General features: G+C 51.1%; 1 protein-coding gene across 4 annotated transcripts in view; it reads left to right on the plus strand.

The window, feature by feature from the left end:
- Positions 1-12473, plus strand: part of ST6GAL1 (ST6 beta-galactoside alpha-2,6-sialyltransferase 1) — a 94948-nt gene that overhangs the window by 19975 nt on the left and 62500 nt on the right. The window contains exon 2 of one of the 4 annotated variants that reach the window (XM_075004746.1): positions 10498-10560. The exons of the other annotated variants lie outside the window; for them this stretch is intronic. The gene's annotated coding sequence lies outside the window, so the exon portion shown is untranslated. The remainder of the gene's footprint in view (positions 1-10497; positions 10561-12473) is intronic. 4 annotated transcript variants of the gene reach the window in all.

Genomic DNA, 12473 nt, shown 5'->3' on the forward strand with positions numbered 1-12473 from the left:
TCTGCAGAGCACGTCCACGCTCTCGCAGACCAAGTCCCAGCAGCCATGGACCCCCAGCAGCAGCAGGAGCAGTAGCCGCCGGTGGCCCTTGACGCTGTCGCTGAGGCAGCAGACGCCCTGCTCGGCGCACCTCAGGAGGCCCCTGAGCACCTCCTGCAATGGGAGGCCTCCCCAGGGCACAAGGGGGATGCCTCTCACTCCCGGGCCCTCCTGTTCCTGCCCCCACTGGGTGTTCCACCACACCTGGAGTTACCCCACTAGCTCGGAGTGGTGAGATCAGCTGGTCGTGGGGGAGTGGGATGATGACCACTGGCTGCGGAATTTCTGCATGTGCCAGCAGACCTTCATGGAGCTCTACCAGTGGCTCACCCCCGCCCACAGGCATGACAACACCCGGATGCGGAGAGCCCTGACTATGGAGAAGAGGGTAGCCATCGCTGTCTGGAAGCTGGCCACTCCAGACAGCTACCAGTCGGTGGGCTACCAGTTTGGCATGAGCAAGGCCACAGTTGGGGCTGTGCTGATAGAGGTAAGGAGGCCCAGGCAGGGATCTACTGGGGAGTGCGGGGCCAGGGAAGGGGGGCCCAGGGAGGGAGAGTGCCCGGGGACGGGGGGGTTGGCGTACCCAGCACACCCTTACAGGTGCCTGTGTCTCCTCCCCACAGGTGGTCGGGGCACTGAACATGCTGCTCCTGCACCGGCTCGTGAAGCTCGTGGACCTGGACGTGGCCATTGCAGCATTCGCAGCCATGGGGTTCCCCAACTGCTTTGAGGCCCTGGATGGGACCCACACCCCCATCTGCACCCGGGACCACAGTGGGGGATGATATATAAACAGGAAGGGCTACCATTCCATGGTTCTGCAGGCCATGATAGACAGCCAGGGACACTTTCATGACATCTGTGTGGGCTAGCCCGGCTGCACCCATGACACCCGCATTTTTCGCAATTCGGGCCTGTGCTGGCAGCTGGAGGCAGGGACCTACATCCCCCAGAGGGAGATCCCCTTGTGGGGGACCCCACAGTGCCCCCCTGCCTCATGGGCGATGCGACCTACCCCCTCCAGCCCTGGCTTATGTGCCCGTACACTGGCCACCTCAACGCCAGCCAGGAGAGGGTCAACGGCCAGGTGGTAGAGAGGGCGTTTGGCCACCTCAAAGGCCACCGGCCCTGCCCTCTAGCCCACCTGGACATGGGCCTCCCCAACCTTCCCCAAGTGGTGGGCGTGTGCTGCATGCTCCACAACCTGGTGGAGAGCAAGGAGTAGGGGACCCCAGATGAGGAGGGTTGGCGCCCTTCATGCAGGGGTGGGCGCCCAAGGCTGACACAGCCTACCCCCAGCCAGCCACCACCCCCATCCACCATGCCCACGACGAGGGGATATGGGTCAGGGAGGCCCTGCAGGCCTTGTTTGACCAGAGGGTGGAGTGAGCTCTGCCTTGGCCATCCCTGGCAGGCCACCTGCACACTGCCCTGCTAAAGAGCACACACCACATGGGCGTTGTGAAAACAGAAGTGTGTTATATATATTGTTTTAACAATCAAAACTTTTGTTATAAATAAATCTTTAAGTCCAACTCTCTTTGGAACTATCTACAGGGGGCAGGAACACGATACTAAAGGTGGGTAATAACTATTTCCAGGAGGTGTGGGAGCTGGAAACTATATACAGGGGAGTGGGGCCTGGGTGGCTGTGAGCCGATGCCCAGTTGCCAGCTAAAGGTCCGGTGGGGCAAAGGGGGTGATGCTGCACCAGCAGCTACGCTAAGCAGCCAGGGCAGGCTGGGTTCTTTGGTTTGCGTTTAGTTTGGGTACAGCAGCAGGAGGAAAATTACACTTATTAGAGGCTTTAACAATTACTTTTTATTTATACAAAGACAGAAACAATTTAACTAAGACAAATGATTAGAGTACAACAATTGTGAATGTTTATTTATAACTTTAGCGGCAGTTAATAGGAAACCGCTGGCAGCGATTTTACAACAGAAGCAGCTGCCGCGTGTAAAAAGGGGTTTTAAACTGACCGCCCAAATTTATGAATGAAACCAAGATGGCCACCGAGTGAGTGACAGGATAATGTTTTTTTGTGGTTATTAACGTTTACAGAAGGTAATTGCTGACCGCAGCTTGCCAATTAAGGTAGGGACCCCCTGTGGTTTGATAGGCAAGATAATGATTTTCTACAGTTCTGTGTAAAAGATAGTGGCCAATCGCAGTTTTCTGATAGATCTAAAGGGTAAACGCATTTTAAAGATAAGATGAAGGCTTCCCTTGGCTTGATTGAGAGGCTAATGGTTTTTAGCAGTTTATAGCCAAAAACAGTTAGTACCCGCAGTTTTTAAAGGGGAAACAACACAATTTAACTTAAGAAAAGTTTTAGACAAACTAGCTAGCTCAAACTAATACAAGTAGTGTGTACACAAGAAAAGCACATTGCAGGTGTGATTTTCACCACTGCCTCTTAGACCTGGTGGAACCAGAGTCTTTCCCTCAATTCCTATAGGAAAGAAGTGTAATACAGGTGTAATTTTTACCCCTGCCTTATAGATCCAGTGTGACCCAGAATCTTTCTCTCAATCCCTTGGGAAGAAGTAGATATGAACCAGGCATTCCCAGTCTCGGGAGTCAATACCAGACCTGGCCAGCAGGTGTAGGTGATTGGAGCTCAAAGGGGGTGGGCTGCCAAACCCCTCTTTATACCCCCTTTGGTCACATAGGCTTTTTCCTTGTCTCAAGTGGCCAACTGGGGAGGAATGTGTTTGAACCCCAGGTTTTCCAGGGAAGGTGCAAGGCTCAATTTGCACCTGTGAATTGTGGACAATTGGGCACCTTTGGAGGTGATGGGTGGAGGTTCCCCATTCTTCCTGGGGCAGTAATCAGGTGTATCAATCACCGATATCAGCCAGAAGGGCGGCCATTAGCTAGCCCATTCACTGTCTGTTTTTTGTGTATGGTAGAGAGTCTGGGTGAGACAGCACACCTGCGTTCCCAGGGCATCAAAGGCTGCCTGTCTCCCTCTCTGTCTCTCTCTCTGTCTCTCTCGGGGGAGGGGGAGAAGAAGAAAAGGCCAAATGGGGGCTTCATGTCTGGCTACAGTGGCCTAGTCCTTGGCCCCTCACTCTGGCACGTCTGGTGTGGAGGGGCGTGACTCCTACCGGGTCTGGGTCACCAGCCCTCTCCTCATCTGGGGTTCCCACTGCAGCTGGGTGGGTGTCAGGAGGGTGGGTAAATACAACCAGGCTGGGATGGGCCTGCTGCCCCACAGTCCTCTGCCCCAGAGCAGGTGGGCTGGTGGGAGAGATCGCATGTGGCACGGTTGGGGGGGGGCAGCTGGTCCATGATCCAGTCCATGGTGACCGTGGTCCACTGAAAGGTCTCCATGAAGGACCCCCAGGCCTCCTGGCACGAGGCCAAAGCACGCACCGCGAAACTGAGGTGGCACTCTACCACCCGACCTGGTGCTGTAAGGTCCTGAGGACCTGGGGATTCAGCAGTGGATTGCGGAGGGCTCCGGCGGTGGTGGCTCAGTCCCAGTGGTGCTCCCCATCCCGGCTGGCTGCAGCAGTGGGAGGGCCCTGACAGACTCTCCAGGAGCATGGAGACGGCAGTGCTGTTGTGGCTATCGAATGGTGTGACTGTGCATAGGGGGAAGAGAGAGGACAGTGGCTAGTACTGGGCCCCACCCCATGGCCCTCGCTTCCTCCCCGCTGCGGGCACTGGGTCCCCATCCCCTGTCACCCAGCCTTGGGCACAGTGTCCCTGTGGGTGGCCCTCCTCCACTGTTCTCCCCCCCAGCCTGTTAGCCGATGGTCAGGTGAGATGCCACTTATGCCCTTGTATTAATACGAGATTTCAACTGCTATGGCAGAGCCCACCAGTGACCAGGCTGAGAGCAGCTGAAAGCAGCTGGTTCTTTGTTTTGTGTTTGGTTTGCACAGTAACAGGAGGAGTTAGGTTATGACTTAATTAATTATTTTGTTTATTTATCTAACAATTAATCTCTTACGGTGACAGTGTTGCTTTGTTTGTTTACCTAGCGAGTTAAGCTCTTGTGGTTACAATTGTTACAAGGTTTATACTTTGATTACAAATAGCTAGCATACACTCTAATTCATAGATCTATACTTGTTAAATGTGCGCAAAAGAAAAAGATAAAATACCTAGCAGGTCTTATTCTCACCCCTGCGTTACCAGCGTGGCTTGGCCAGTTTCTGTCAATCCCTTAGGAAGAAGTCCTTTCTCCCTTTTTCTCCAGGAGTCAGGCGTCCCTGGGGACCTGGGGAGACCCCCCACCCTCCTGTCTGGCAGGAAAGATGATTGGAGCTTAAATAGGGGGTCTGCCAGACCCCTCTTTTATACCCATGGGGTCAAGTAGTCTTTTTCCTTGTTTTAATTGAATTAAACTGTCTGATGCTGGTTCTCACAGGGAGTTCAAGGGCGTAGTTCACACCTGTGAGGTAGACAATTGAGGGCATTTGTTTCTTAATGGGCCGGAGATTTTCCTCCTGTCTGGGACCAAGCAGTGCAGGTGAATCAACTGATGGTGATCAGCCAAGGGCAGTCCCAGGCCGGGCTGTTAAGTAGCCCATTGTTCTTATTAGCTTTGCTCTGGGGCTTCAAAGACCTTGGATCTGCACTCTGGGGCATTTCAGGGCTGGGCTATTTCTTTTAACCCTTTTGTGCTCTGAAGCACCTAGGGAAGGCAAGATGAAGTAGAGCAAAAGCGGGGGGTTCTCTCTGGCTACACAGCCCCTCTCCCCCAAGGACGGGCCGCGGCACTGTCCGTGGGGCTGAGTGCTGACAGGCACTGATGACTGTGCCACCATCCCAAGGCCATGCTGTGGCTGGGTCATGATGGCCCAGGGTCTGCTGGGAGTGTAGGGGGCCCTGGTCATGTCTGGGTGCCCCCATCCTGTGATCCGCGGGTGTGCACCCTTGTGGGGTACATACACGATAGTCCACTCAGCAGTCGGGGGACACCTGGTGGGCAAACACCCCTCTGGAGCTTCGGGAGGGCAGGTGTGTGAGGAGCTCCCCTTCTGCTCTGGACCCCTCCTGGGCGGTCCTGGGGACTGGCTTCTCTGGGGACCCTTGAGGTGCGGGGCTGGACTCCAGCTCAGAGACCTGCTGGGGCTCATCAGTCGAGGTGTCAAGGGTGGCCGGGTGGGGAGGACATGTCCCCTGGGGCCCAGGATGCTCCTGAGCTCCCTATAACAGTGGCAAGCAGTGGGGGGGCAGCCCCAGAGTGTCTGGCTGAGTCCCAGGCCCGGGCATAACCCTGCCACAGCTCTTTCACTTTACTCCAGCCATGGCTGGACTGTGCACAGGGGCTGCGTCTACACGTGCACGCTACTTCGAAGTAGCGGCAGTAACTTCGAAATAGCGCCCGTCACGTCTACACGTGTTGGGCGCTATTTCGAAGTTGAAATCGACGTTAGGCGGCGAGACGTCGAAGTCGCTAACCCCATGAGCGGATGGGAATAGCGCCCTACTTCGACGTTCAACGTCGAAGTAGGGACAGTGTAGACGATCCGCGTCCCGCAACATCGAAATAGCGGGGTCCTCCATGGCGGCCATCAGCTGGGGGGTTGAGAGATACTCTCTCTCCAGCCCTTGCGGGGCTCTGTGGTCACCGTGGGCAGCAGCCCTTAGCCCAGGGCTTCTGGCTGCTGCTGCTGCAGCTGGGGGTCCGTGCTGCATATACAGGGTCTGCAACTAGTTGTTGGCTCTGTGTATCTTGCACTGTTTAATGAAAGTGTGTCTGAGAGGGGCCCTTTAAGGGAGCGACTTGCTGTTGAGTCCGCCCCGTGACCCTGTCTGCAGCTGTGCCTGGCTCCCTTATTTCGATGTGTGCTACTTTGGCGTGTAGCCGTTCCCTCGCTGTGCCTATTTCGATGTTGGGCTGAGCAACGTCGAAGTTGAACATCGACGTTGCCAGCCCTGGAGGACGTGTAGACGTTATTCATCGAAATAGCCTATTTCGATGTCGCAACATCGAAATAAGCTATTTCGAAGTTGGGTGCACGTGTAGACGTAGCCAGGGTGACCCTGGGTGGCCAGGCCCCCAGCGAGCCGGGCGAACGCATCTGCGTTCCACTGCTTGCTCCCCTTTATGTGGACCATCTCCTCCTCCCCCGAGAGGCCCAGCAGGGCTTGGAGCTCGGCGTCGGTCCAGGAGGGGCCCCGCCTCTTCTTACTACCCCGCCTGGATGCCTGGGAGTCCTGTGTCCCCTGGGGGTGGGGATGCTCAGGGGGCTGGCTGGATGCCATCATAGGGGCAATGAGCATCGGGGCTCTCTGAGTGCGTGAAGGGCGATCGCGTGTTGCTGCCGGTGCCTGCGGGCTCTCAGCTTCCTGCCACAGGATATCTGGGTCTGTGGAGCTTTAAGGGCCGCTGCACACAGCGATCATAGAGCGCTGCAGGGGCTGGCCAGCCCCTCTCAGCCTCCCAGCTGATTTCTGCCGTGGAGGTACCTGCAATTTTGAAGTAGCAGGATGCGGCTCGTCTATACACGCCCTACGTTGGACGTCCAAGTAGGGCGCTAGTCCCATCTTCTGATAGGAATAGCGATTTCAACATCTCGCCGCCTAACGTCGATTTTAATGTCGAAGTAGCGCACAGCATGTGTAGATGCGCACAACTTCAGCATTGTCCCTACTACATTGAAGTAGTTAGCTGGTGTAGATACAGCCTACGTGACAAAACCTGGCTGGAAGAGTCCTGATTTGTCAAAACCAAAATTTCTTGAGGAATTGTATTGGTTTTGCCAACAATTTTGCAAAGGTTTGTTAGGCTAAACAAGTGCAAGAGCTCCATTTTGTAATGCTCTGTTATCTCCCAGAGGCCCCAAGCATGTGTGTGTTGTCGAGTGTGCCTGGCTTTAGATTCAATAGAAGCCAGTAGACACCAGGGATAAGCTTTATTTGAGCTTTTCTTGATATGCAGAACAGTACAGGCAAATAAATACACAGAATAAGTGACGATGATACGGTGTTGCCCACATACTGAATAATACAGAAGATAGTCTATTTTAGCAATATAAATGTGCATATCGGAACCATATACCATACCCAGGTTTGCTGTGAGTGTAACTGCCCCCGTGCAGACTCAAAGGTGAGGCCTCTAGAGTGCCGTGTAGGTGTCTCTACAGTGTGAGCTAAAGGCCAGCTGGCTCTCAGCTTAGGCTCTAGAAAACACTTATTCTTTCTCTGTGAAGTGGTCTAGGTACCACTACATGGGACAGTCAACCACACCCCGAGTTTACACAAGTAAACTTATAACTGATTTTTACGAATTGTACACAGTTCTACATTAGCAAATGTACAATTGTTAGATGGAAGATCGTGGCCTCCTTCCTTTCCCACTCTCAGGGGCATCCACAATGTATTCACTGGTAAGAGCAAGTTGCAACTTCTATTTACAGTAAACACTCAAAATGCGCGAGTTCAAGCTGCACTAACGCAAGTTAAGCACAACTTAAAATCTCATTCCCCCCAGCCCTGGCTCAACCTCCCCAGGCCCTATGCAGCCTCAGTTCAACCCCTGCCCAGCACCACTCCACCCGCGCACAGCTCCAGCTCACCGCCACACTCCCATGCCTGGCTCTGGCTCACTACCCCTCACACACGGGTCCAGTTCAACATTCCCCAGCTCCAGGTCAGACCCCCCACAGCCCACCTCTGGCTCACCACCTCTGTGCATGGCTCTAGCTAACACGCCCCCACGCCTCCCCCAGCATGAGGCTCTGGCTCACCATCCCCATGTGCAGCTCCAGTGCAACCCCGCTGCCCATGGCCCTGGTTCAACCCCCCACCCCTCCGGCCCCAGTTCAAACCCCTCACAGCCCAGCTTACCACCCGAGCATGGCTCCATCTCACCACCCCTGTGAGTGGCTGTAGCTCAATGCCCCCCTCCACCCCAGTTCAACACCCCCCCGTGTGCGGCTCTGGCTCAGCTCTGTTGCTGCCCCGCAGCAGCCCTAACCCACCCCAGGCTGAACCCTCCTGCCCCCCTCCCATGGCCCCAACCCACTGCCAGGTGAAACCCTCCCCAATTGCCCCCTCAACCCAGGACTTACTTTTCAAAAGCAGCTCCACATGCCCCTGCTGCTTCCCTGGCTACAGAACTTGCATTCCACAGGGGGGAAAAAAAGTTGCCCCTGACTTATGAGAAATTGTAGTTACGCAAGGTTGCATGGGAACGGAACCCTCATGTAAATTGAGGCATTCCTGTACAGTGAATACAGCAGTGAGATTACCTTGTGCAAGCCCTTTGTGTTGGTTATTTCTTTTTAACCTCTATTTATACTCGACTTGGTCACTGTAGTAACATCTACCAATCAGCTACTGATTAAGTAAGATCTCTATTCTGATACAACTTACCCATTAGAATATTGCAAAACTGTTGTAATTAATTGTCAGTTCTTTGGCTGCATCTGAAAGTTTCTGCTCATTGAAAAATGAACCATTCTGGGACCAGTTACCCCTCATCCCAGCAAGTCGAATTGTTCTGTAGGGGAGATAAATGATGGTACAAGAGAACTTCCCGCTGGGGCTGCTTGGAATATACCAGGCTACTCCCCTCGAATCTTAGGGAAGATATATAATCGCAGAAATCTTCCGGCCTTTGATCATTTCTTCCCTGCTTCCGCCCTGGCCTTAGCCAGTGAGCTGAGCACCAGCCTTGGAAATGGACCAGGTTTTTAATTCAATCACAGATCTTTATGCTGCACGGGGGAATCATGGCAGACATTATTATTGTGGACACCAGACTCCTCTACACGTGTGAATTTTGAAAGCGATTAAATATTGAAGAGCCAATTATTTTAAATTTCAGTCACTCTATACTCAACATTTGCAGGAACTCGGGTTCTGAAGTAGGAAATGGGCCACCCATGAAATATTTGTAAATATATCAGCCACTGGTGGCCTGGAATTGATTGTAATGGGCAGCTTTCTAAACCCAGGCACATGACAACACTGCTGAAATTAGTCTGAGAGCTTTTTGTGTGGTTGATTACTGGCTGGTCTTTCTTCTGTACAGAACCTCCTTTGTGGGCTTGTATTTCTAATCTTACAAACTATGTGATCAGGCTGCTTAGTTATTCAAAGGACATGCACAAAGAGTTCAGTGTTTCGCCTGCTTTGAGTTCCTTACTTTAGGCCCTGATTCTGCAAACACTGAAATGAGTGAAGTTACTTAAGAGCGGTTCTGCTGGGGCTGCTGAATAATGTGTGTAAAGTTACAAAGGCCCCAGCCCTACAGTACGCATCACATAGCCAGAACTCTTCATCTTCGTAGACCTCACGGTAGGGTCCTAGATTATGGTTCCAATGCTGCAGAACATGACTTAATAACTTAACTTTGTGTACCTCAGTCAGTGCTGGTCAGTTTCCTGGTTCCCACAGTGAGGGAAGGAACCATGAAACTGACCAGCATGTCTCTGGCCAGTTTCTTGGCTCCCGCTGGTGGCCAGTGGGAGTCAGACGTGGCTTCTCCCTCGCTTCCTTCAGCACCACTGCGGCAACCTACCTGGCTTCTCCCATCTGGGGGGAACCTGCGGCGCAGCTACTTGTCTGCTTGGCTTCCCCCAGCTGGGGAAGCTGGACAGGCAGACAGCTGCAGAATGGCTTTGAGTTGCACTTAACCTGAGTTAACGCAAATTAAGCACAACTCAAAATCACACATTTTGGGGGTTTACTGTAGTTTGAAGCCATTAGAACAGCTTGCCAGAGTTTAAAGCTAACTTTTCAGGTTTAAGGTCTTAGTATGTTATACCATCATGCACCCAAGGGGAAAATATAATAGAAATTTAAAGGTAACTTGAAAAGCAGGAGCAAATAAAGGAACATTTGGTTTTGTTCTGTCTTGTTTCTTGCACAAAAAATATGTGAAAAGTCCTTGTTGTGCGTATTTACTTTAAAGAGGTTTTTCTATCACAGGAATACCAAGAATGTCAGTGTTTTTTCCTGGTTTGCTAAAGAGTGAATGTGTTCACAAACAGTTTTAACCAGTATAGAGAAAATCTGAATATTTAATATAAAACACAAGCAAACCCCACCCCAACCAGCATCACCATATTAAATGTCTTTCTGGAAACCTTTATACATCAGGGCTATGTCCACACTAGCCCAAAACTTTGAAATGGCCATGCAAATGGCCATTTCGAAGTTTACTAATGAAGCGCTGAAATACATATTCAGCGCGTCAATAGAATGCCAACAGCCACGGCACTTCGAAATTGACGTGGCTCGCCGCCACGCAGCTCATTCAGATGAGGGTCCTTTTCGAAAGGACCCCGGCTGCTTCAAAATCCCCTTATTCCTAACAGCAGATATTTCAAAGTGCTGTGGCTGCTGGCATTCTAATGAGGCACTGAATATGTATTTCAGCGCTTCATTAGTAAACTTCAGAATGGCTGTTTGCATGTTGGGCTACTTTTGGGCTAATGTAGACGTAGCCCAGAAGTTGGAAATGACAATTTCTCTCTTTTTCAGTTACCTTTAGTTTTGCAAGATCGGTCACACAGACGTGTCCATTGGAAATGAAAGGAGGAAATGGTAAGTTACGTAGTCAATTTGGAACTGAGGCAATCTAAAAATAAGTGTTTGCAGAGCAGAGTCAGGTGCTGTGCGTGTTAGGCCTGCAGATTTGTTGTTTTTTGTGGTTTTACAACTGTCTTTTGACGAAAGGTTCTCTCTCTCTTGTTTTTGGGTGAAGTTCCCACACAAGCAGAAGAGAAAAGTGGGCAAGAGACTGAACCGTAGCCCACTGAATTGAATGGAATTGATTTCAGTGGCTTTAGATCAGACCTTAAATGATTTCACAGGGGCAAAGTGAGACAGATTATAAGGAGAGCCACCAAATGCTCACAGTAAGCAAAATGAAAATACAGACTATAGAGAACTCTTCTGATGTCTGCCCTGCTGTAGTAGTTATGTTGACTGATAATTCTGGCCCATGTAGGGGCAGATTTTCATAAATCCCATCAGTCATAATTGGGACCAGATTTGCAAAGATCTGAGGCCCCAATTCAACAAAATACTTAAGCATGTGCCTGACTGTGAGTGCATGATTAGTCAGTCTGGTGCCTTCTGTTTTGTATGCATCAGATTAGCCAGCTAATGGCCCTGGCTCCTAATTGAGCACCAAAATAAAGAAGCCAGACTTTTAAATACTCCCAGTACCTGTCCAGGAGCTGATGAAGGTTGAGCTCTGTTAACAAAATAAAACCTTCTTGCTCAGCCATTGACTTAGATTTAAACTTGCTGTAACCTTGCTGTGCTACAAGCTCCCAGCTGAAGTGTGATTTTTGAAGATGAGTATCTCTCTTCAAAGTGATTGGAATGGCTGAACTAATTTAATTGGGGTTGGTGCTGCTTTGAGCAGAGGATTAGACGAGGTGAATCCTGAGGTCTAATCTTCTGTGATTCTTTGAGACAATAAGAGGAAATAAACATATTTCCCTGGTGTGCAAATTTGCTGGTAAATTCAGATAGTTCGGTGGCAGAACTCTGACATGGGTTTTTACAGGACTCTGATGCATTTAAGCTCTGCACCTTGCCCTGAAATATACCGCGCGTGCTCACGGAGTCTCTTCTCTCACGCAATGATCTGAACCTGGTGAGCTGCACAAGCTTGCTGCAGCTGCAGGAGTTACTGGTTTTTGGTTTTGTTTTAGCAGTGTAATGCAGCTCTAGATGGGGTTACAGCTGTGGGTGGCTGTATTTGCAAACAGCCAAGCTTCCTCAGCAGAGGCTTTGACTGAGAGACTCATTAGGAATTCCTTCCTACTCCAGGATCCCTGTCTGAACAAAATACTCTTTAAATTAATTGCTTGCTGCTTTCTTTCAAGGCAGAGCAGTGTTTTCTAGTAGTCTATCCATGAGTATCCGCATCCACAGATGCCAGCATGGATATCTGTGGTTCATTTTTGCAGATACAGATGTGACCGTAGATACAAATTTTGTATCTGCACATTGTTTTGTGGATTGAGAGCAGAGTGTTAAGGGGTTTCCAGAAAGAAATGGCTGGGGGCCATGGTGGAGAAAGACAGAATCACAGTCAGATCTGAGTCACTGCATAAAGTTCCATGAGTTGGTCTGCGTGCCATGCAGAAAAATCCACACCTTCACAGAGCCAGTAAGTTCCCAAATGTAGCAGGAAGTCTGGGCTACAACCAGACACTCAGGTACCACCGCATGCTTTCTGAGAAGAACCTTCACCAAACTAGAACACTCAACCAGGGAAGTAGATGACATCATGAGCAGACCACCCTGAGAGAACCTGCTTTAATACAGAATTAAATTCCTCCTCCCCCCACCCCCTGACTGCACACCCACGCAGGGAGAGTTCAGTTGCTTTCTGACTTCTCCAGGAAGTAGTCAAAGGTGGATGGAGTCAGCTGAATGGAGAGCTGACTGTGCCTTATTCCCATCTAGCTGGAGCTGTGTTGTCTGTGGCAGACTGCTGA

This window comes from Carettochelys insculpta, chromosome 10 (assembly GCF_033958435.1).
Source record: "Carettochelys insculpta isolate YL-2023 chromosome 10, ASM3395843v1, whole genome shotgun sequence".
NCBI lineage: Eukaryota > Metazoa > Chordata > Testudines > Carettochelyidae > Carettochelys > Carettochelys insculpta.